This window comes from Phascolarctos cinereus, unplaced genomic scaffold (assembly GCF_003287225.1).
Source record: "Phascolarctos cinereus isolate Bilbo 61053 unplaced genomic scaffold, phaCin_HiC Scaffold_4;HRSCAF=312, whole genome shotgun sequence".
In the NCBI taxonomy this organism is placed as follows: Eukaryota; Metazoa; Chordata; class Mammalia; order Diprotodontia; family Phascolarctidae; genus Phascolarctos; species Phascolarctos cinereus.
The window spans coordinates 492,091,403-492,114,534 of record NW_027555847.1 but is presented as its reverse complement, the minus strand read 5'-3'; the positions used below and the strand labels follow the sequence as shown (position 1 = coordinate 492,114,534).

General features: G+C 37.5%; 3 pseudogenes; all 3 read left to right on the top strand.

The window, feature by feature from the left end:
- The first annotated feature begins 749 nt into the window (after positions 1–749).
- On the top strand, positions 750–16,316 carry LOC110212555 (lupus La protein homolog; annotated as a pseudogene).
- On the top strand, positions 13,685–14,511 carry LOC110212538 (claudin domain-containing protein 1 pseudogene; annotated as a pseudogene).
- A 4,229-nt stretch (positions 16,317–20,545) lies between the features above and the next one.
- LOC144456704 (zinc finger protein ubi-d4-like) lies at positions 20,546–21,208 on the top strand (annotated as a pseudogene).
- The last annotated feature ends 1,924 nt before the right edge of the window (positions 21,209–23,132 follow it).

Sequence of the window (23,132 nt, the reverse complement as noted above, 5' to 3'; positions counted from 1 at the left end):
TCCTTTTAGCCCCATGACCTTGGGCAAATCTCTTCACTTCTCTGGTCCTCAGTGTCTTCATGTCTTCAAGAAGGATTACAATACTCACATGACCTACCTTGAAGGGTTCTTGTGGGGGAAAAAATGCTCAATTAAATAGATCACAATAAAAAGGTGAGTAGTTATTATCATTATTACAGAAAAAAAAAAAGAAAAGAAAACATGGAAATTCCCTGGCTGGAGCTTTGGGGGAAATCCCAATTACCAACATTTTCCAGGACATAACATGAAAAAAAAAGTTGGAAATAACTACTCAAATACCTTCCACTTTCGGCTAAGTTCATTTTTACTGAGCCATCTGTAAACTCAGTAACAAATCAGAAGTTGAAGAAACTTCCAGTTTTCACAAGCCCTTAGATAAAGTACTCATAAGTGAGTCTTCTTTAAGGCATTGGAGAATCATGTAGGTCTTTCTTGGGTGAAGACTTTTGACTGAGTCCAACTTTTACAGAACAAATCCTTTTATTAGGGGGATTTGTCCTGTGAAGTTTGGATTCAGTCAAAGGGCTGCACTTGAGGACCTAGAAGGCCACATGTGGCATTGAAGCTGCAAGTTCCCCACCTCTGACAGGCCATTGTTTTTTTGTCTGCCTCTAAATCATCTTACTGCCTGCAGGTGATGCCTTATCTACCTCTAGGCTTCACTGATGTTGTTGGGAACAACTTTTTATATAGTAAGTCAACTGCCTCAGCACCAAACCACTGTCCAGATGATCACTGGCCCATGTGATTCCTTCAACCAAGGTTTGCCTCTTGCAAGTGGTTCCCAAATGCCATGGAAAGGAAGCTACAGAGTAAGTCCCGGCTCCAGCCCTTCCTGCTATAGCAGTGGCAGGACTAAGGGAGACTCTCTTGTGATTCTGGCAGCACTGATATAGGTCAGTGACCCCTTATTCCTGTCAATCAATCAACAAGCATTTATTAAATATCAGTTATATGTCCATCACTGTGCTAGAAGCTGGGGATACACATGCAAAGAATAAAACAGTCCTATTCAAAATGAGCTTATATTCCAATGGGCAGGACAGAAGCACATATAAAACTATATACGGCATAAAGTTAACAAGTGCAAATATATACAAAGTACTTAAATACAAAGTAGTTAGAAGGGAGGGCACTAAAAGTTGAGGAAGATCAGCAAAGGCTTCATGCAGAAGATGGTGACCGAGCTACATCTTAAAAGAAGAGAGAGGCCCTATGATATAGAAGTAAGGAAGAAATGCATTCCAGGTATGGGAGGTGGCCAGTGCAAAGCTACAGAGATGGGAGATGGAGTGTCTTGTATGAGGCACACCAAGAAGGCCAGTTTGGCTGGATCTCTTAGGAGAGGATGAGTAATGTGCAGTAAGGCTGGAAAGAAAGGTGGGGACCTGGTTGTGCAGGGCCTTGCAAGCTAAGGAGAGGAATTTGTATTTTATCCTAGAGGTAATAGGGAGCCACTGGAGTTGATTAGGTAGGGAAATGATCTGGTCAGATGTGGGACTAAGGCAAAATACTTTGGCAGCAGTATTTAGGATGAACTAGAATGGGGAAAGACTGAAGGCAGGGAAACAAACTAAGAGGCTGCTGCAATAATCAAGATAAGAGGTGATAGGGGTTGAACTAAGGTGACCCCAGAGTGTATATGACAAGATGTTGAAAGATAAGATGAACAAATCTTTATTGACAGCCTAATGCTGTGCTGGATATTGTGTGGGATAAGAGATCTGAACTCACAAGAGAGATCGGGGTTTAAATGCCATTTAATTAAATGCCACACCATTACTAGCTGTGAGACATTAATACATTTCTTAACCATTTTCTGCCTCAGTTTCCTCATCTGTAAAGAAGTAATGATAATATCTGTAGTACTTACTTCACAGGGTAGTTATAAGAATCAGAGACAATGTGCTATGAAGTGGATAGAGATTAAGAAAAATTGAACTTCTTAAAGAATACACTTGGCCAGATGGAAAGGGAAGTACAAAAGCTAACTGAAGAAAACAACTCCTTAAAAGCTAAAATTGGGCAAGTGGAAGCTAATGACTCTGTGACACTAATGATATCACGAATCAATCGAACAAATTCAAAAGGATGAAAAAATAGAAGAAAATGTAAAATACCTCATGGGAAAAATAACTGACCTGGAAATAGATCCAGGAGGGACAATGTCAGAATCATTGGACTACCCGAAAGCCATGATCAAAAGGAGGACCTGAACAGCATCTTTCAAGGAATTATCAAGGAAAGCTGCCCTGATATCCTGGAACTAGAGGGCAAAATAGGCATCAAAAGAATCAACCAATCACCTCCTGAAAGAGATCCCAAAATAAAAACTCCAAAGAACATTATACCCAAATTACAGAACTCTCAGGTCAAGGAAAAATTACTGCCAGTGTCCAGAAAGAAACAATTCAAATATCGAGGAGCCACAATCAGGATTACACAGGACTGAGCAGCTGCAACATTAAAGGATAAGAGGTCATGGAACATGAGAATCACCTACCCAACAAAATTAAGCATAATACTTCAAAGGGGGAAAACGGTCATTAAATGAAATAGAAGGATTTCAAACTTTCATAAGAAGACCAGAATTGGACAAAATATTTGATCTCCAATATCAAGATCCAAGAGAAGCCTAAAAAAGGGAAAAAGGAAAAGAAAACAAAAGAGATTCAATGGAGCTGAAATGTTTATATCCCTACATGATATTTGTTAAAAATTGTACTACTCATAGTGCAGCTAGAAGGAATATATATATAGAGAGAGAAGTTACAAGTATAAGGTGAAGTTGAAGGAATGACATAAAAATTAAGGGATGAGAAAGAGGAGTACTCTAGGTACAGAAGGAAGGGAGAGGTAGAATGGGGTATATTATTCCACATGAAGAGCTGCGAAAAACCTATTCCAGTGGAGGGAAAAGATGGGGGGAGGTGGCTATGGGCATCACTTGAATCTTACTCTCATCAGTATTGGCTCAAAGAGGGAATAATATACATAATCAGTTGAATATAGAAATCTATCTTACCCGACAGGAAAGCAGAAGAGGAAGAGATTAATTAAGGGCGGAGGAGAAGGAGAGAGAAGGACTGACAGACAAGAGGGCAGGCTGAGGAAGGCAGTAGACAGAAAGAAAACAGTGCTGAGGAGGGAAAGAATTAAAGGAGAGAGAGGACAGACAGGAGGAAAAATAGGATGAAGGGAAATACACAGTCAATAATCATAACTGTGAATGTGAATGAGATGAATTCTCCCATAAAATGGAAGCAGATAGCAGAGTAAATCAAAAACCAGAATCCTACAATATGTTGTTTACAAAAAACACACTTGAAGCAGAAAGACACACACAGAGTAAAGGTAAGGGACTGAAGCAGAATTCACTGTGCTTGAGCTGAACTAAAAAAAGCAAGGGTAGCAATTCTGATTCTCAGACAAAGCAAAAGCAAAAATAGAACTAATTTTAAAAGATAAGGAAAGAAAGTACATCTTGCTAAAAGGTACCACAGACAGTGAACCAATGTTAATACTAAACATGTATACACCAAGTGGTATAGCATCCAGATTCTTAAAGGAGAAGTTAAGTGAGTTACAGGCATTATTAAATGTAAAATAGGTGATTTTGATTATATTAAAATAGAAAGATTTTATAAAAAATAAAACCATTGCAACCAAGATTAAAAGGAAAACTGAAAGCTGGGAAACAATTTTTACAGCCAGTGTCTCTGATAAAGGTTTTGTTTCTCAAATATATAGAGAACTGAATCAAATTTATAAAAATACAAGCCATTCCCCAATTGATAAATGATTAAAGGCTATGAATAGGCAGTTTTCAGATGAAGAAATCAAAGCTATTTATAGGGATATGAAGAAGTGCTAAAGCACTTTTGATTAGAGAAATGCAAATTAAAACAACTCTGAGGTACCACCACACCTATCAGATTGGCTAATATGTCAAAAAAGAAAAATGATAAATTTTAGAGATCGTGTGGGAGAATCGTGCGCAAATGCAATGGAGTTGTGAACTGATCCAACCATTCTGGAGGGCAATTTGGAACTATGCCCAAAGGGCAACCAAACTGTGCATACCCTTTGATCCAGCAATACCACTCCTAGCTCTGTATCCCAACAAGGTAATAAAAAAGAGAAAAGGACCTACATGTGCAAAAATATTTATAGTAGCCCTTTTCATGGCGGCAAAATGTTGGAAACTGATGGGATGCTCATCAGTTTGGGAATGGCTGAACAAGCTATGCCATATGAATGTAATGGAATACTTTTGTGCAATAAGAAAGGATGAATGGACAGATTTCAAAAAACCCTGGAAAGACTTGTATGAACTGATGCAAAGTAAAATGAGCAAAATCAGGAAAACATTGTACACAGTATCAGCAATATTGTGTGATGATCAACTTAGAAAGATTCAGCTCTTCTCAGCAACACAATGATCCAAGACAAGTACAAAGGACTCATGAAGGAAAATGCTAACCACATCCAGATAAAGAATTGATGGACTCTGAATGCAGATTGAAGTATACTTTTTTCAGTTACTTTATTCTTTTTCGTGGTTATTTTCTTTTGGAGCTGTTTCTTCTTTCACAACTGTGACTAATATGGAAATGTTTTACATGATAACACATGTATAAACTAAATCAAATTGCTTACCATTTAGGAAGAGTTGGGGAGGAAAGGAGGGAGTAAAATTTGGAATTCAAAATCTTGCAAAAATGAATGATAAAAATTGTCTTGACATATGATTGAGAAAAATAAAATAATATTTAAAAATAAACAATATGGAAAAGTTTTTTTAAAAAAGAATCAAATCCAGACTAGAATTTCTCCTTATTGGTTCTTCCACCTCTTGAAGAATGAAATAAGTTATGATTTTTAACCTTGTCAACATTTAACCTAGATTGGGTGACTACTTCACATCTAAGTCCTGAAGTCAGTAACTAAGCTTTCCTCCAGTGATATTTTTTACTGGGGCTTTCTAAGAAATGGTCAGAAAACCCTCCAAAAATATGTTAAATTATTTACATTGTTAGAGTCAGGAAACAGTAACACTAGTATCATTTCCCTGGTAGAGATTGAATCTAAATACTGAGTCCCAGATTCTGCATCCTTGGATAAGAGTCAAGTACTTGTTCACTGTGAATTTTTAAAAATAGAAACAATCTATTAAAAATGTCCTACAAGGACCCAAGAAAACATTACCTTCTGCCAGGGGCTAAGCATTCTAAAAGAATAAAACAGCCTCTTTTCATCCAAATCTAACCATAAAGTTTGCTGAGACTAGGTCACTTGAACCTCTGAAGAGGCACACTCCAATCTTCCAGTCCAGACCACCCTGCTGAGCAGCTACCTGCAGTCAAAGATCTGTTTGTATTTAGCCTTCATTGTTGCTAGTTGGGGGATAGCAGCCTGTTTCCTTGGCAATGCTTTTAATCTTGTTCCTTATGAAGTGTAAGTGAGGGCTTGTCAACTTCTAAAAAAGACTATTTTTCTATGTGGGATAGAATGGAAAGGATGGAGTTAGTTATGACATGCCAGTTATTCTGATTTACCATTAAATGGTTCGTCCAGCATGAGTTTTACTGTCAGAGTCCATGTATACCAAAAACATTCTGGTATTTCCCAGGTTAATAGCCCATGTAGGTGGGAACAGGTGGGGGAGAAGTAGATATCTACTTCTAAGCTCTATTTCAGCCTCACTCATTTGAAATTTTTTCCTACTAATACATTTTGTTTGATCCAAAACACTTCCCAGAGAATACTCAAACCACTAGCAAAGTATATTCCTTGAAAACTATTTACCAAAAACTGATAAATCATATGATCATGAATGTAGCACATACCATTTTCTACTTTTGTCAGTTAACAATTGGTTTGTTGTTTACCTCCTGTTAACAGAAAGGAAGGATGTAAGCTCTAATTTTGATAATGGTATCAGCATTGATCATTGAATTTGACTTGAATTCTGTTGTCCTTTAGTGTTGTTTTTAATTAGTTATAGTTATTATATAGTATATTCTTTTAGTTCTGCCTTCTTCACTCTATATCACTTCATTTAATTCTTCTCATAGTTCTCTAATTCTTGTTTGTCATTTATTACAGAACAATGAGATTCAGTAACATTCTTAAACCACAGTTTGTTCAGTTTTTTCCTAATTGTTAGCCTCATCTAGTTGTTGTTGTTGTTGTTTTTAGCATAAATAATGCCATTACAGTTAAAGAGCTGTCCTCAAAGCCAGGAAGGTCAGGTCTGAAGTCCTACTTCTGATATATACTGGCTATGGGCAAGTCACTTAATGGCTCAGTATTCTAGACAACTCTCTTAAAACTCAGTTGCAGAGAAGAAGCCAACCTACATTGGTAGTGGGAGTACCCTCATATGGGAGTTGTCCATACCAATTAAATCACAGGTTGAGCAATCATCTAAATAATGTTGTTATGAATATTTTATACCTATGAATATCTTACTGTCATCTTCTTTGGAAGTCTAAACTTAATAGCAGGATGTCTGGGTCAAAAGATATGAAGAGTTTAGTATTTTCTTACATAATTCTTTCTAATTGTGCTCCAGAATGGTTGGACCGTGTCACAGCTCTACCAGCAGTGCATTAAAATATCTCATCCTTATTGAAATCATGACAGAAGATATAAGTAGCCACTAGAAATCCCATCCCTGATAAGTATACAAACAAGCTATTAAACTATAAACCTTTTGGGTAAAAATGCTTCTTCAACCTTATATTTCCCATAGGTACTTTCTCTAAACTTAACGTTCAGTAAATATTTGTTGAATGAATGAATATTGGATAAGTAATATGGTCTATTGGAAAGAGCCCAGGATTTGGAGTTAGAAGGCCTGGGTCCAAGTCCTGACTTGCCATTTATTAGTCATGTGATCTTGTCAATTTAAGAGTCAATCTACTTTATCATAAGTTTTTTCATCTGTAAAATGAGGTTAGTAATACTTACATTAGTTATCTTACAAGGTTGTTACATGAGGTAATCACTTTTTAAATGATAAAATCCCACATCGCTATGAATTATTATTATTATTATTATCATAGCCTATCACTTGAAGTATAATCCTTCAGAAATTTCAATAATGGACTAACAAGGGAATTTAGCTCATTTTATTAGACCAAAATAAACTAATTACATTTTATTCTGTTTCATTCACAGTACTTGTTTGGACGGTGTCATTTTCCTCCAGGGTGCACTCCAGATTTCCTCTACCAATGCCCTCACCTCCTTTATACAGTATGGATCTCCAGGCACATTGTATCTCTCTCCCTCCAATTCAGTTTCTTTTTATGTGTTGTCTTCCCTCTGTCCTTAAGGATGGACACTGACTTTCTACCTGTGTTTTATATTCCTAGTGCTTAGCACAATAGTTGACACAAAGTAAACTCTTAATAAATGCTAGTTGACTGACTGTCACTCTGAAAAGTGATAGAAACTATCAAAAAAGTTGAATCCTAGATTTTTGAGGCCATTTAACTTTATAAATAACTATATATGTATATATATAAACTATATATTTATATAACTACAGATTTCACAGATCCTTCTAATGGCAAATCAGCTGCACCTGAAGAAATATCAGATTAGAGAAGATAAGGCCAAAAAGTCCATCATAAAAAGTGTTGAGTAGGAGCCCCTGCCTTCCCTTACTTGTCGAACAGGTAATTTTCATAATCTATCTTTCTAACAATCAACCAACAAGAATTTATGCTTACTGTGTGCTTCATGTTTTTCTAAGATCATCAAGGTCATCACTTCAGACAGCACAGCCATATTCCATCACAACCATAAACCACAGCTTGTTCAGCCCTTCCCCAATTGATGGGCACCCCCTCAATTTCTAGTTCTTTGCCATCACAAAGAGAGCTGTTATAAATATTTTAGAACATGTATGCTCTTTTCCTTTTTCCCTAATGATTTTGGAAAACAGACCTAGTAGTGGTATTGCTGGATCAAAGGATATAAGTGGTTTGATAACTTTTTGGGCAGGAAGGTGGGATTTAAACTGAGAAGTCCAGGGAAGCAGAGGGGAGGACATGTTCCAAGTATGTGGGACCATGACCAATTAAGAACTAATTGTCTACACAATTTATTTCCCTACTAGAAGTAAAGGTTAAAAGGCTTGAGAAATGGATCTATATTCTCCAGTTTATTTGAAATAATGAAGTGTTTTTAGAAATAATATAAGAACACTTCAAGACAAAAACAGAGAAAAGAGTATGGGGAAGCAGGCTAGAATCTAATCCCGTGGTAGAAGGTAGAGAGTAGAAGGTGACACAGAGAAGGAGGAAAAGGAAAAAAAAAGATCACTGGGATTGTGTAAGAGGTTTGAGGATCTTTCGATAGCAGAAATGAGGAAGCAGATTCCCACAGTTTGCAGAATGATCATAAGGATACTCTCCAGAAGAGCAAATATCTGTTATAGACCATAGGAAGGAGAGACAAATCCTGGAAATTGCTGGCTACCTGTGGAGGGATTGCAACACAGTCATGTAACCTAGCATGAAAATTAAGAGGTATCTTATTTTCCTGCAGATGTCAAAATATGACAGAGGCACCCAAACTCTGTTAAACTTGTCCACCTAATTCTGAGAATTCTTGTGGGGGAGATAGATGCTGCTACTAGAAGAAACTTCAAAAATATTTGAAGGGATTATAGTTGACATTTTCATCCCTGAAAGTTAATACAGCGAATTAAGAACTAAGCTAAAGGGATGGTGTTTTAAAACACCATTTGAATTTTATAGGTCATGGGTTAAAATAAAAGAATTTTGGATTATTGGTCAAGGAATAATTGTACAGCAAATTAGGGCTGGTAAAAATGCACTTTCCAGATATCTTGAAAAAATATTCTTGACAGCTTTAAACTGAAAATGGAACTGCTTTCCCCTCCCTACCCCCAACTGCTCATATATGAATATTAAGCTAGAGAACAAAAGGCCTAACAGAAGGAGAAGAAAGGTGGTGAAGAAAACCCAGAAGTCCAAAGGAGATAATATCCAGGACAAGGGGTGGCACTTAGAGCCTCGGGTGTTTATATACAAATGTGTGTAATATGAACACTAACAAAAGTGAATTGGAGATATTTTATGTCCTGTATCACTGAGACTTAATGGTGTGTGACTCATAACTGAAATATAGGAATGCAAATGTCTATACTATTCACTTTCTAATCAGGAGCTGATTAGATGAAGAGGTGATAAAGTAGCATGGCATATCAAGAAGATATATTCCAATGTGGAAATCCATGAACAAGAAAAGAAAAGAAAAGAAAAGAAAAGAAAAGAAAAGAAAAGAAAAGAAAAGAAAAGAAAAGAAAAGAAAAGAAAAGAAAAGAAAAGAAAAGAAAAGAAAAGAAAAGAAAAGAAAAGAAAAGAAAAGAAAAGAAAAGAAAAGAAAAGAAAGGTAGAGAACATTGGAATGGAAACAGAGGGGAAAACCTAAGCAATATTGTAGAGGGAGTATATTTCAGACTGCCTGGTAAGAAGGAAAAAGATGGATGATGACTTCTAGAAGCAGATGATATAGCTTGAAATGACACAAGATAGAGTAGTGATGAGGGTATTTCACCAATAAGGACATCTGCTGGGTGTCTTTTTTTTCTCTGCCAAAAGCAGTAACTAAGAAATTGTTATCTTAGCTTGCTGATAATTTTATACTCCAGATGGTGAAGGAAGAAATGGAGGGAACTGCTATTCTTGGTCTGATTCTAATCAATAAGAGGAAAATGGTTGCAATTGTAAAACTGACAAGAGTGTCAGGAGAAAGCAACTGCAATTCAATTTGAGCAACCAGACTACAAACATTTTTACACATCTCCTCTGTATGATGTCTAGCTTCTGGGGATACAAAGATGAAAAAAATGACATCATTCTGGTCCTTATATCTTCCTTTCTCTTTTGTTGTCATTGAGTTGTTTCAGTACTGTCCAACTCTTCATCACCCTATTTGGGATTTTCTTGACAAAGATGTTGGGATACTTTGCCATTTCCTTCTCCAGTTCATTTTATAAATGAGGAATTGAGACAAAAAGAATTAAGTGATTTGCCCAGAGTCAAGTGACTTTCCCAGGGTCTTCCTTTCTGTAGAAGGGGGATAAATGTTCTTTGGCATCTTGACACTCACAACAACTCTATGAGGTAGATAACACAGTTCTTAAAACCTTCCTTTTTATTAATTTATTTTGATTTATCAACAATCACTTCCATAAGCCTTTGAGTCTTAAATTTTTCTCCCCCTCCTTCCCCACCTCTCTCCCCACATGCAATCTGATATAGAAAATCCTCCTTTTTACTAATGAGGAAACTGAGACTTACAGAAGTTTAAAATCTTGCCCATGGTCACCCAGTTAGTAAATTTTTAAAAAGGGAACTGAAACCAGATCTTCCTGACTCCATGCTCTCTCCTCTTTATGACTTTCAAAATATTTTTATCTCCTTTCTGAATACCTTTTGGTGGGAGGAGTTTCTTTATGGGTTAGAGAGTCATAGGATTTAGAATCTGAAGGAATCTTAAATGTCATCCAGTCCAACTCTCTTATTTTTACAGATGAACAAATTGAGAACCAAAGAGATTAAATGATTTGTCCAAAGTTACATACTATAGATAGTAAGGGTCAGAAGGAATTTGAACCTAGGTCCTTTGATTACAAATTCAAAACTCTTTCCAATGTTCCAAGTTGCTTCTCTTGCATTGCTGACTAATCTCCATAAATAATATTCTGTGTGCAAAATACCATAGAGGTAGTCTTTTAAAAGATAATCAGGTTTACAGAGAGTTTTTATTAAACACTGCTCAATTGCTCGATTTCTTAGGATTGAGTTCTAACACTATGACCTGGTACCTAGGAAGAATACTTTAGAAAAATTAAGCCCTGTTTAAAACTATTTGTATTATTTTCTTCTTTTTTCTGAAATACTGCAGTGTTGTCTCTTCCCATTCTGCTTACTTTTTCTCCAATTACATCCCTGATTCTAATCCCCACTATTTCCTGATTTATATTCAAAGAGTGCTATAGCTTCCTTGACTCCTGGCTTTGTACCTCCTTCCTGTCAGCATCTCATTAAATCTTAAGTTGCTCCTGAAAACATATATAAAGGTCACCAAAAAAAAAATCCCCTTACTATTCTCTTGCTTCTTATTCACCGATCAGAATTCAGGAAGTAAGGAAGAAGGATTTTTTTTACATTTTGCTTTATTTCAAGAAATGTTGCCAAGAAGAGATGGAGTGGATCTATAACTCTACATAATACCGAAAAAGTAGAAGTAAAAACTCAATTCCATAAGCATAGGTTATTGTGCTGTTCAAGGTTAATGGTGTTTGGATCCCATGCAGTTTAGTTTGTCATTTGACATTAAGTCCATCATGGATATAATGTTCCGCAGTGTGGCAAACGCTGTGGAAAGCATATAGAAAACTGAGCCATTCGTTAGCATTTGAAATGTATGCATCTAGAGGTAGAAATTAGTTGCCAGGTTACAGCACCTCTTAGCAGAATGGGATACAGAGGAAGTGAATCAGAAAGAGTGTTGTTTAAAGAAAAATAAAGGTATCTAATATTATGTTTCTAAAGCTTTAACCTGAAGCTATCTAAGCATATTGTGAGTCAGCTACACTCCACAAAACTGGATTGTTTCCTTATCTTGATACATCTAGTCATAATTGCCCCTGAATTCCCACTTTATCGACTACTCCACTGGACTGTGTTCTCTTAGTTATTCCATAAGCATCTCAAACTCAACATTTCAGTCAACAGTCAACTAAAATTTATTAGGCACCCACTATGTGTCAAGAACTGTGCTGAGCATGCCCACCCTTTAAAACTCCCCTTTCCTTTCTTTCAATCTCTCAATTTTGTAATCGTGGAGTCATTCTTTGCTCTTCCTTCTCCAACACCGCCGACTCCCCAAGCCAATCAGCCACCAAGTGTTGTTTCTTTTACCTCTTCAGTGTCTCTTGCATCTGTCCTCTTCTTTCCACTTATACAACAAAACATAAATCTACATATTTAAACTTATCCTATATAATTTCCAATTTTTACGCTCTCATCTACAAAATGTTTATCTTAATTTCTGATTGATTGGTCTTTCACTGACCGTAGCTCCTAATAATAGCTCTGTTATCTAATAATAGTTCTCTCTGTCAAATGCTCTGTAAATAAAAACTTAAGTGTAACACGTATTTTAAGGATCTCTAATGAATACTTTTATAATGTAAAATAATCACCTTTTAATGTATCTGCTTTAGAAGGCTGGATTTTGACAAGTTGATTTTCTTTAAGTGAACAATGATATCTCCAGTAATAACTTTTCTAACCTTCGGATAGACAGCTTTTCACCAGCTCTCTGTTCATTTAAAAATTAACACATTAAAATCACTTCAGTTAATTTAATGGTCATTGGTAATGTTTCTCTGGAGCACTGTGCAAGAATCCAAACTGAAACCTCAGGGCTCCTCACTTTCAGGATCCTGGTGCTGCAGCTTCCGGCTACTCCTTGGGAAGGGAACTTTTTAAAGTGAGGTCTTGCAGAAAGAGCCTGCCCAGCTCCCCTTCCCTCCTCAGCTATGATCCCTCTCTCTTATTCCTGGGTCCCTTGATCCCAGCTTCTCTCCCGCTGTGGGCCCAGGAAGAAGCTGAAGGGCTAGTGTTGGGATCCTTGAATCTGTGGGCATCAGAGCCCCTGAGTGGGAATAAGGGGCCAGGTAGTTGGGGCCCCTATGCCATGGATATGATGTTCCAAGGTTCCCTCAATTGCTGGGAAGGGTGACAGTGAAAAAATGATTGATCTAGAGTTCAGAATTTGCCAACAAAAGAATACTATTTTGATGATTTTAACCTCCCACGAGAAAAATTTTTTAAAGGAACAGATCAAAATGGATGATCAAATTCAACAGATTAAGCAAACTGACAAAGAGTGTGATGTGATAAGAAGTATTCTAAAGAAATCAAAGGTAGAACTCATGGAGTTAGTGGGGATAAAACTAAAATCAGAAGATCTCCAAGTAAACCCCACCCTGAAGTAACAGAGGAGTATAAAAATGAAGTTTAAAAAATAGATCAATCAATGTTAAAGGTTTTCTAATAGATGCAACGCTTGATGACATAAAAGAACGGTTACAAGGTAAAGGTCAAATATAAAATATTCAAATAAGGAGAATATCACATAAAACATTTAAGGGAGCAATATTTACTGTTTGACAAGTGTTGAATCTGCCAAGAAGTTTAGAAAAACCCCTGGAAAAAATACAAAGATATAGAGCTGATGATACTCTTTAAGAAAGATAAATTTGCAAAAAAAAAAAAAAGGAAGAAATGAAGGAAGGAAAAGGAAAAGTAGAAGCTGAAGCAAATGCTAATCAAAAGCAAAAAGCAAAAGATGCTGAATTGAAATCCCTGGATGAAAAGACTGGATATCTACTAAAAATTTCTGGTGATTTAAATGATCAAGCCTGTAGAAAAGATTTTTACACACTTTTCTCTAATCATGGAGAAATAAAGTAGATATACTTCATCAGAAGAGCAGAAGAGGGAATAAACCTACTTCAAGAAAAGGCAAGAGGGAAGGAGGAAGAAGAGGGCGCGGCTAGGAAGTGCGTCAGAGGAGGAGCGCAGGAGGCGGGGCCTCCGCGGGACAAGCTGCAGGAAGCGCGGATGCTGGCCACCCGAGAGGATGGGCGCAAAAAAACCCCCTGAATACCAGGACAGATAATCGTTTCGCCACAGCATTGGTAATTGCTTGTGTGCTCAGCCTCATTTCTGCCATCTATATGGCAGCATCAATTGGCACAGATTTCTGGTATGAATATCGAAGTCCAGCACCAGAAAATTTCAGTGATTTAGACAAAATTAGGGATGAATTTTTTGACAGCGATCCTTTTGAAAAGTCTTATAATGACTTACTTTTCCGGTATAATGGCACAGTGGATTGTGGAGAAGGTGCATCACTGTGCCCAACAAAAGCACACCTTGGTATAGCTCTCCAGAAAAGACAGAGTCATCTGACTGGATCCCAGAATGTTTCAGTTTTACACTGTCAGAGCAGTTCATGGAGAAGTATGTAGAGCCTGGAAACCACAACACTGGGATTGATCTACTCCGGACCTCTCTTTGGCGCTGCCAGTTCCTTTTGCCTTTTGTTAGCCTAGGTTTGATGTGCTTCGGGGCTTTGGTTGGACTTTGTGCTTGTGCCTGCCGGAGTCTGTATCCAACTATTGCCACAGGAGTCCTTCATTTCCTTGCAGCTTTGGGTACGCTTGGCTCAGTAAGTTGCTATGTTGCTGGTATTGAACTACTTCATCAGAAGCTGCAGCTGCCTGAGAATGTAAAGGGTGAATTTGGTTGGTCCTTCTGCTTGGCCTGCATCTCAGCCCCCTTGCAGTTCATGGCTGCTGCCCTCTTCATCTGGGCAGCCCGGACCAAGTGAAAAGAGTACGCACTAATGAAGGCCTATCCGGTGGCATAGATAGGCCGCAGCATCAATTGCGGTTTGCCGCACCACGGAATTTTTTAATGTCCATCTTATTCTCATATGTTTCTCCTCTCTCCCCTGCCTTTTTTTTCTGCTGTGGACACAATTCTATTCTGAATGTTTATTTGCATTGTTTCCTTACCTTTAACTTTAAATTTGTGTGGTGGTCTTTGAGAAATCACACCCTTCATATGTCCAAATAGATTTGAATCCAGAATCCAGAAAAGAGAGATTAGTGGATAAAGAGCATAAATTTAGGTAAAAAGTATCTGTCACCTGAGTGAGGCTGATGTAAAGCACATTTAGCAAGTAACAACTTCTAAGAGACTGAGGTAAAGGTACTCTGTTTTGTGGTACTCTATTTTAAAAGAAGTCTCTTATGATTGTTGTAACTTTAGTTTTGCTGTTGTGTAGAACCTATCCTCGATGAACATTAGTGCTGTTTTCAAATGTTATGTAAACTTTATATGATGGAGAAAAGATGAATCAGATTTCTCTAACCTTTGAAGTGTGTGTAGCTTCATCTAAGGTGAAATATAGTAGCTCTTTTAAATTGCACTGTGCATAAAGACTTTGAGCAAGATGTGAAAATAGATACTTTAGTTGAAGCTTTGTTTATGGATCTGTGCTATCAGTACTGAAAGTTAGCTCAAAGAGCAGAGTATTAACTTTTTACTTCCTTTAAAATTTCAGTGGCCTGGATCACTTCCCTCATGCACAGTCCTACTGAAAGATAACAATGCTTTCTAATAGTGTGTTGGGGTCAGGGAATTGAATGCTCCAACTGCCATCTAAGTCAGTTAAGTACTCTCTCAGAACATTTATCCAGAAGAAGGTTATTTCTCAAGATCTAAAGCTTTGGCTGCTTATTAACAACTGTGGTCTTTATTTCCCGTGATGGAACGAGGTGCCTTTCCTCATCCAGACCTCTTCATGGACATCTCAGCATTGTTTAATTTCTTCTAATTCAGTTATTTTTATAAATATGTATATAAACTTTTGAACTTTTAAAATCCTATTTATTTATTCCATTTCTGTAGAACATGGCAGATTTTTTAAAGAAAATGTAACATAGCAATTTCTTACCATGTCCCAAATCTGTTGTTTAAAAAATAAAATTGGATCAGAAAAAAAAAAAAAGGCAAAAGAAGCACTGGACCAAGATAATGCAGCAAATAATAGAACAAAAGTAAAAACCATAGTTGTAACATGGAGATTGTTAAAAGAAGAGACAAAGAAAGAAGTTTTGAAAAGAATCATTGAGGATGCACAGGAATCCCTAAATAAATTGAATTCATTCAGAAGGTCAAAATTTTAAAGAAAAAGGAAGAGGTGATAAAGGTATACCCATTAAAGGGGATACAATTCATGGGCAGCTAGATGGCACAGTAGATAGAGCTCCAGGCCTGAAGTCAGAAAGACTCATCTTCCCAAGTTCAAACCTGGCCTCAGACACTTACTATCTGTGTCATCCTGGGCAAATCATTTAACTCTGTTCGCTTCAGTTTCCTAATCCACAAAATGAGCCACAGAAGGAAATGGCAAACCACTCCAATATCTTTGCCAAGAAAACTCCAAATGGGGTCATGAGGAATTGGACCTGTCTGAAAATGACTGAATATCAACAAACAACTCTAGGACAAGAAAAAAATATGATAGTTATGAAGAACAGGAAAATAGTGTTGCTGGAGGATCCCTTAAAAGGGCATGAGAAGAACCTAAAACTAAAACAGTTGAAAACAGAAAACGGAACTAGAGAGCAGTGTCTTGACACAAAATTTTTTACTTATTTTAAATAAGTTTTCAGTTGTTTCAGATTGCAGGCAGGGAAGGGGGGTGTCTATAAAAGAAAACCAAAATAAATCCCCTTCAATGTCTACCTATAATAGAAGGGAAGACTATTTTTGTTTAACTTGTTTTTGTTGTCCAGGTATCCTTACTCAATCTGGATGGTTCTTTTTATATGTGTAGTTTCGTTCAGAATATCAAATGTTGGCATGTCTGACATCAGTTTGAACATCAAAAGAAAGGTTCTTTCAGTGAAACATGACTCTATCAGAAATATCAACAAATAAAATGTATTCTATATAAAAGGTAAGAAACAAAGTGCAATGCAATAATACTTTGAAGCTCATTTTAATGGTTCTCATTAATAGGAGTATTCCTTTCAAAGTTGTGGCTCACACCTCTTGCATACCTCATCTGGGTTGATTCTTGTCAAGACGCTCCCATGAGTCCTTCATTGTTGACCCACCCAACATCTTGGGGTGTTCTGAGATTAGAGGATGAATTTAGAGGCTAGCTCAATCTTCCCTGTTCATTTCCTAACATTTAGCAAGTAATAATGCTCTCTAAACCAATAGTTAGGTGGTAAGTGTTCCTACTCTACAACTAAAAAAAAAAAAATGAAAGCAAGACCCAGTGCATCTCTTACCAATCCAAGTGGAATTTGTTAAAGGACATAACCCACCCATCCATATCCCAAAATAATGAAGAAAGGTGCTTTCTTGTTAGATCCTGCATTGAGGGAAAAATAGACAAGCAGTGAACCTTCAGCAACCTTGATCTCTGGAAAAAGAGTATGATTTGAGGGTGATTTACTTTTGCTTATATGGAGAAAAATCCTTTCTTCAGGCATTACTTAGTAAATTCTCAACTAAATCTAACCTTGAAGTTTTAGGAACAGTTGATTGGCCAGCGTACACATGGCTAAGACTTTGGACAGTGTTTTTCAATTCATGATAGGTCTTTTGGCCAACTTGGCTTTGATATACATTCGATACCCTCAGTGACCTTAGACAAAAGTGACTGTTATTGGGATAGGAGGTATGTAATAGTAAGGTGTTCATAATTTCCCTAAGGATGACACATATTCAATAACTTTGGATGGACAGCCTGCCTAATGCAGTTATTAACAATTACCTTAAGAATTACCTTGGAAGGGGCAGCTAGGTGACACAGTGGATAGAGCACTGGCCCTGGAGTCAGGAGGACCTGAGTTGTTCAAATCCAGCCTCAGATACTTGACACTTACTAGCTGTGTGACCTTGGGCAAGTCACTTAACCCCATTGCCTACCAAAAAAAAAAAAGGCAATGACCTTGGAAGAAGTTTCCATTTTCTTAGAGTGGACAGGAGCCAAAATCCAGTAAAGTTGCTTGCAAAATTTACAAAGGGGAGATCACAGTTCAAAGAAAACTTAACTTTTAACATACAAGTACAACAGATAATAATACACTATTTTTAAATGGCTTTTTATGAAAGGACTTAGGAAGGGATTCTCCACAAATAGAGTTTGCATTGATAGCTTCAATATGTAATAAGCAATAAATAGATATGATCCTACCCCAAAGGTCTATCACTTAGCCTTACTCATGGAGACAAAAATCCATATATCAGTGATAACCACAATTGCAAGGCAGGAAGCAGTCACATAAAGCATTGATGAAGAAGACCAACCAAAACATAAGGATATGTACCAGAACCAACCAGAGAACCAATCAGAACTCTAGGTCTTTACCATGGATTGCAATGGAGCATTCATATTGTCCATCCCTCTATCGTGCTATATGACCATCCCATGTCCTTTGTTTGGTCATATATCTCTCTGATAATATCCTTTACATCATTCTTCCCATTCAATTTATATCTCACAGAAGAAATCAAGCCCCACAGAATGAGGCCACAGAATAAACACGTGACTTGTTCAAACTGACACAGTTAATTAGTAGAAAAAGCAGGAATCTTTGTTGGTAACATGTTATAGTCTATTCACATTCACTGGGCCTTTTCATTGGCTGTCCCTCATGTCCTCCTCACCTCCACCTCCTGGTTTCCCTGGTTTCTCTAAGAATCAGCTCAAACCCCACTTATGTCTTCTATTCCTTCCCTCTGAGATTATAAATTCTATGAACAGCTAATTGTTTGCTGTCTCCACCCATTAGAATGTGAATTCTGTGAGGGCAGAGATTGTGGGGTTTTTTGGCTTTTTCCATATCTCCAGAACTTAGTAATGTATTGTATTCATTACACACATCATTGCTGGCCCCCTAGTCTAAGCTCTGCAAATTCCTGATCTGGGTATGGGTCTAAGCAATCAGACTCTGCCCTGGATCAGACCACTTGGAGACCACTGAAAGTTTGCTGATCTCCAGCCAGAACTGCTTCTGAGATCCTAGAATAACACAACACTCAATATTCTAAGAAAGCAATGGAAGGATTAGCCCAGACTTTCCCTCCAGAAGAGTGCAGAGCTTGGCCTTAACATGATTTTCAGAGTCAGCAAGAAGTCTGGAAGAATGAGCAAACAATCAATAAGAAAAAAGAATATCACCATATAAAACTATTATGGTAATAGTGATTCTCAAGATAAATCCAGAAGAATGACTCCAAAAATCTACAAGCAAAGCCTCAAAGGAAAACACAGCTTTGGTACAAATTTAACTAGAATTCGTGGAATAAATGAATCAAGTGCTAAAGGAAGAATTTTAAAATGTTTTTATAGATGAAATTAGTGTGCCAGAGGAAAAATTGGAAAAGAAGTAAAGGTATGGAAGACAGAATGAGAAAGGAAATAAACAGCTTTGCAGCAAACTCCCTGGAATCTAAAATGTTTGGGTAGAAGCCAATGATTCCATGAGACAAGAAATATTAAAACAAAGTAAAAAGACTGAACAAATAGAAGAATATATAAAGTATGCCACAGCAAAAATATCTGATCTAGAAAATAGACCAAGGAGAAAAAAATTAAGAACCACTGGACTACCTGAATACCATGAACAAAAGAAAAGAGCCTAGATATCATATTTCAAGAAATCTTAAAAGAAAATTGCTCAGATCTCTTAGATATGGGGAGAAAAGAGGACATAGAATCCACTACTCACCTTCTTAAAGAAATCCCAAAAGGGACTCTCAGGAACATTATAGCCAAAATCCAGAGCATCCATGTCAAAGAAAAATATTACAGATATCCAGAAAGAAAGAAGTCAAGTGCTGAGGAGCCACAGTCAGGATCACACGCTATTTATCACCCACCTCTACAAAGGAGCAGAAACTTGTAATATGGTATTTCAGAGGGCAAAGGGTATTGACTTACATTCAAGAAAAACTTACCCAGCAAAACTGAGTATAATCCTGCAGGGGGGAAATGGATCTTTAATGAAATGGAGGACTTTCAAGCATTCCTGATGAAAAGACCAGAGCTGTGTAAAAACTTTGAAATTCAAACAGGAGTTAAGCAAAACATTAAAAGCTGAATACAAATAAACATTCATGAGGGATTAAACATGAATAAACTGCCTACATTCAAATAGGGAAAGATAACATGTGTTCCCTCTGAACCCTATTATCAGGAGTCAATAAAGAAATCTAATTAGAAAGGCCTGGGAGTGGTTCTGTTATGTCTTGATGGTCTTAAGAGAAGAATGGAAAGGGAGGGGAAGAGGAATATACTGAGTGGGATGATTATCACATAATCAAGGTGCACAAGCAAATACCTATACAAACAAGAAATGGGGAGCAGAGAGGAGCAGCTGCCACTTGAACGTCACTGTCATCTGAACTGGTCATAGAAGGGAAGAATACACACACATGCACAAATACATACATGCAAACAGTTGGTTATAGAAAGACATTTCATTCAATGGGGAATAGAATGGGAAGGGAAGAAGGGGGAATTAGAGGGAAGCAGTTTAAGGGAGGGCTTAGTCCTAAGCACAACAAACTCTAACAACGTACAAAAATATTTATAGCTCTTTTTGAGGTGACAAAGAATGAGAATCTGAGGGGTTATTATAAATTGAGGAAGGACTGAACAAATTATGGTATATGAGTGTGATGGAATATTATTATAAGAAATTATGATGGGAAGAGATCCAAAGGGATTATAATGAACCATGGCAGCCTGAAGTGAACAAGAAGGAGAACAGTTTATACAATGTCAACAACAGGGTAAAAATAAATAACTTGAAAAAAATTAACATCTTGAGACTGAATGAGAGGACACGTAGAGATGCTTAGTAGTAGGGAAGATGGCATTCCTTAGCAAACAGAGCTACAAAGATGCCATCGAGGAGTGTTACAATGCCTGTCTCTGTGCCAAGTACCATAAGGCCTGCCCTTCCCAGATTCTCAGAGTAGAGTGGCCCAGAGCAACAGTTACATCTGGATTGAAAAGCAACACGGTGGTCCAAGACTGGCACCAGGCCAGTGGTATTCCTGTCCTTCTCTGAGTTAGCAGAAAAAACATTAGACCCACCTTCTTGAAGATCCCCTGCTCTGCTTCTCATCCTCCAAACCAGACACAGAAGGAAGGACTAATTTCTCAGTCTGAAAGCAGCTCTAGGGCCCTGATGCTTATGAATATCCTAGCAAAGTGGACCACCCAAAATCATGGAGCTAATGATGATTGCCTGGGCAGATCTCAGGTTACTAACAGCAGGGCAAGGAAGCAGACCTTGGAATTCCAGGATGAAGATGAGGTCTGGGTGGATGACCATGAGGAAGATAAACTCAAGCCCAGGCAGGGCAAGAGCAAAGCCAAGGCTGTAGGTGTGGGTAGCAACCTCCAGTAAGTGGAGAAAGGACATCCAAGAAGAGTGGGCTTCGGAAGGAGATGCTGGATAATGTACCTGTTTTTTAACCCCACTCAGAGCCAACCTCCAAAACCCCCCTTACATTCTTCCTCTTCCTGACCTAGATATTCAGCCCTAAAGTGAATTGGAATCCAGTAGGTCCCAATCCAATGCTCCTAAGTTCCTGGGTCACAGATGAGCCACTGAGACACCCCTTCTCTCCTCAGACACTTACTAGAGGCTGGTAAGGGCTCAATGCTTCTGATTCCTCAGGCTTCTTCCAGCTGAGGCTGGCAGTGGAGAGGGGCAGAACATATAAGCAGTACATAGCAGTGCTCCCTGGGGAACCGTTCCTGGTTGGCTCTAAGGGAGGACTTATCTCACTGTTGCATTGGAGTTGAGGTGTCTTTTTTTTAAGTTCTTGTATTCCAGACATTAGTACAATAAATATTTTATATGGAAAAAAACAACTCAGGAATCCTATCTTCTTCAGGTGTGTGAGTTCAAATCCCATTGCTGACAGATGTTTGAAGGTGAAAGCTTACCATAGTACCATTCCTCCATTATGGTGTGGCATTCTATCTCCTGCCTCTGGTTTTGCAGTCTGCCTCCAGCTCCACTTATTAGAATCCCTAGTGTCCCTCAAAGCTCAGCTCAAACACTACCTACTCTATCCTGATCTCTCTAGTTGCTAGTTCCCTCCAAATGACTTTATATTGATTTTGCAGCTAGTTTGTATGTCCTTATATGAGTGCTCTTGTCTCTTTATTAAAAGTAAACTCCTTTGGAATACTATTGTGCTCCAAAAAATGGTGAAGGGAATGGTTTCAGAAAAAACCCGGGAAGACTTATATGAACTGATGCAAAGGGAAGTGAATGGAACCAGGAGAACGTTGTACATGCTAATAGCAATATTATAAAGAGAATCAACTGTGAAAGACTTAGTAACTGCTCAATACAATGATCTACCACAATGCCAAAGAACTCATGATTAAAAATGCTATCTACCTCCAGATAGAGAACTGATGGATCCAGGATACAAAATGAAGGTTTCTTTTTTCTTTTCATTCTTTTTTCTCTCCCACCCCAAACATGGCTTATGTAGAAATATGTTTTACATGACTTCATATGTTAAAAAAAAAAAGCTCTTTGATTAGTGTAATAACCAACTACAATTCCAGAGGACTAATGAGGAAATATGTTACCTTCTACCTGATAAGAGTTGAAGGATTCAATGTAAAATGAGGCAAATATTTTTTGAATGTGGCCAATGTGTCAATTTGTTTTGCTTGACTATATATGTTTGTTTCAGGGCTAGAACAAGATTCCTTTAAAGATATAACAGAAACCTTATTTGATAATCCTCTGGTTATTAATATCAGCAAGGCATAAGATAGGAAAACATACAGCCCACCAAAATTGTTCACCACCTCCATGGAAGAGATTCAGTACAGAGTATGAGTTGAAGAAGGATTCCTTAAAGATGGTCAGGTCCTCCACATGTTCCTGGTTAAAGAGGACATTGGCTATTTGAATCTAACTCCAGAATATTTCTGAATCACCTAAAGCAGGGGTACTTAATCTTTATTTGTGTGTCATGGACCACTTTGTCAGTCTGGTGAAGCCTATGGACCCCTTCTCAGAATAATGTTTTTAAATGCATAAAATAAAATGAGGGATTAAAAGGAAACCACTTATATTGAAATATAGCTATCAAAATAATTTTAAAAACAATTTCATGGACTCCAGATTGAAAACTCCTGAAAAAGAAATCCATAATCTTTTAGAGACTGGTTTAACTATTCACAAGGGAAAAGCCAGGTAGATGAAGAATGCCTATAGTTCAGACAATGATATTAAATTAGGGTCACTCTTTGCAGCTGAGAGCTTTCTAGGTGAGTTGTTATATTAGTAGCAATGTCCTCTCCAAATGAATTATTATGTAATGTAACTAAATATCTGCTCTAGGGTGGAAAGCCCATTTACAAGGCAATGTGTCCAAAGAGATTTGGACAGCAATTTGGAACTGTGCCCCAAAATTTAC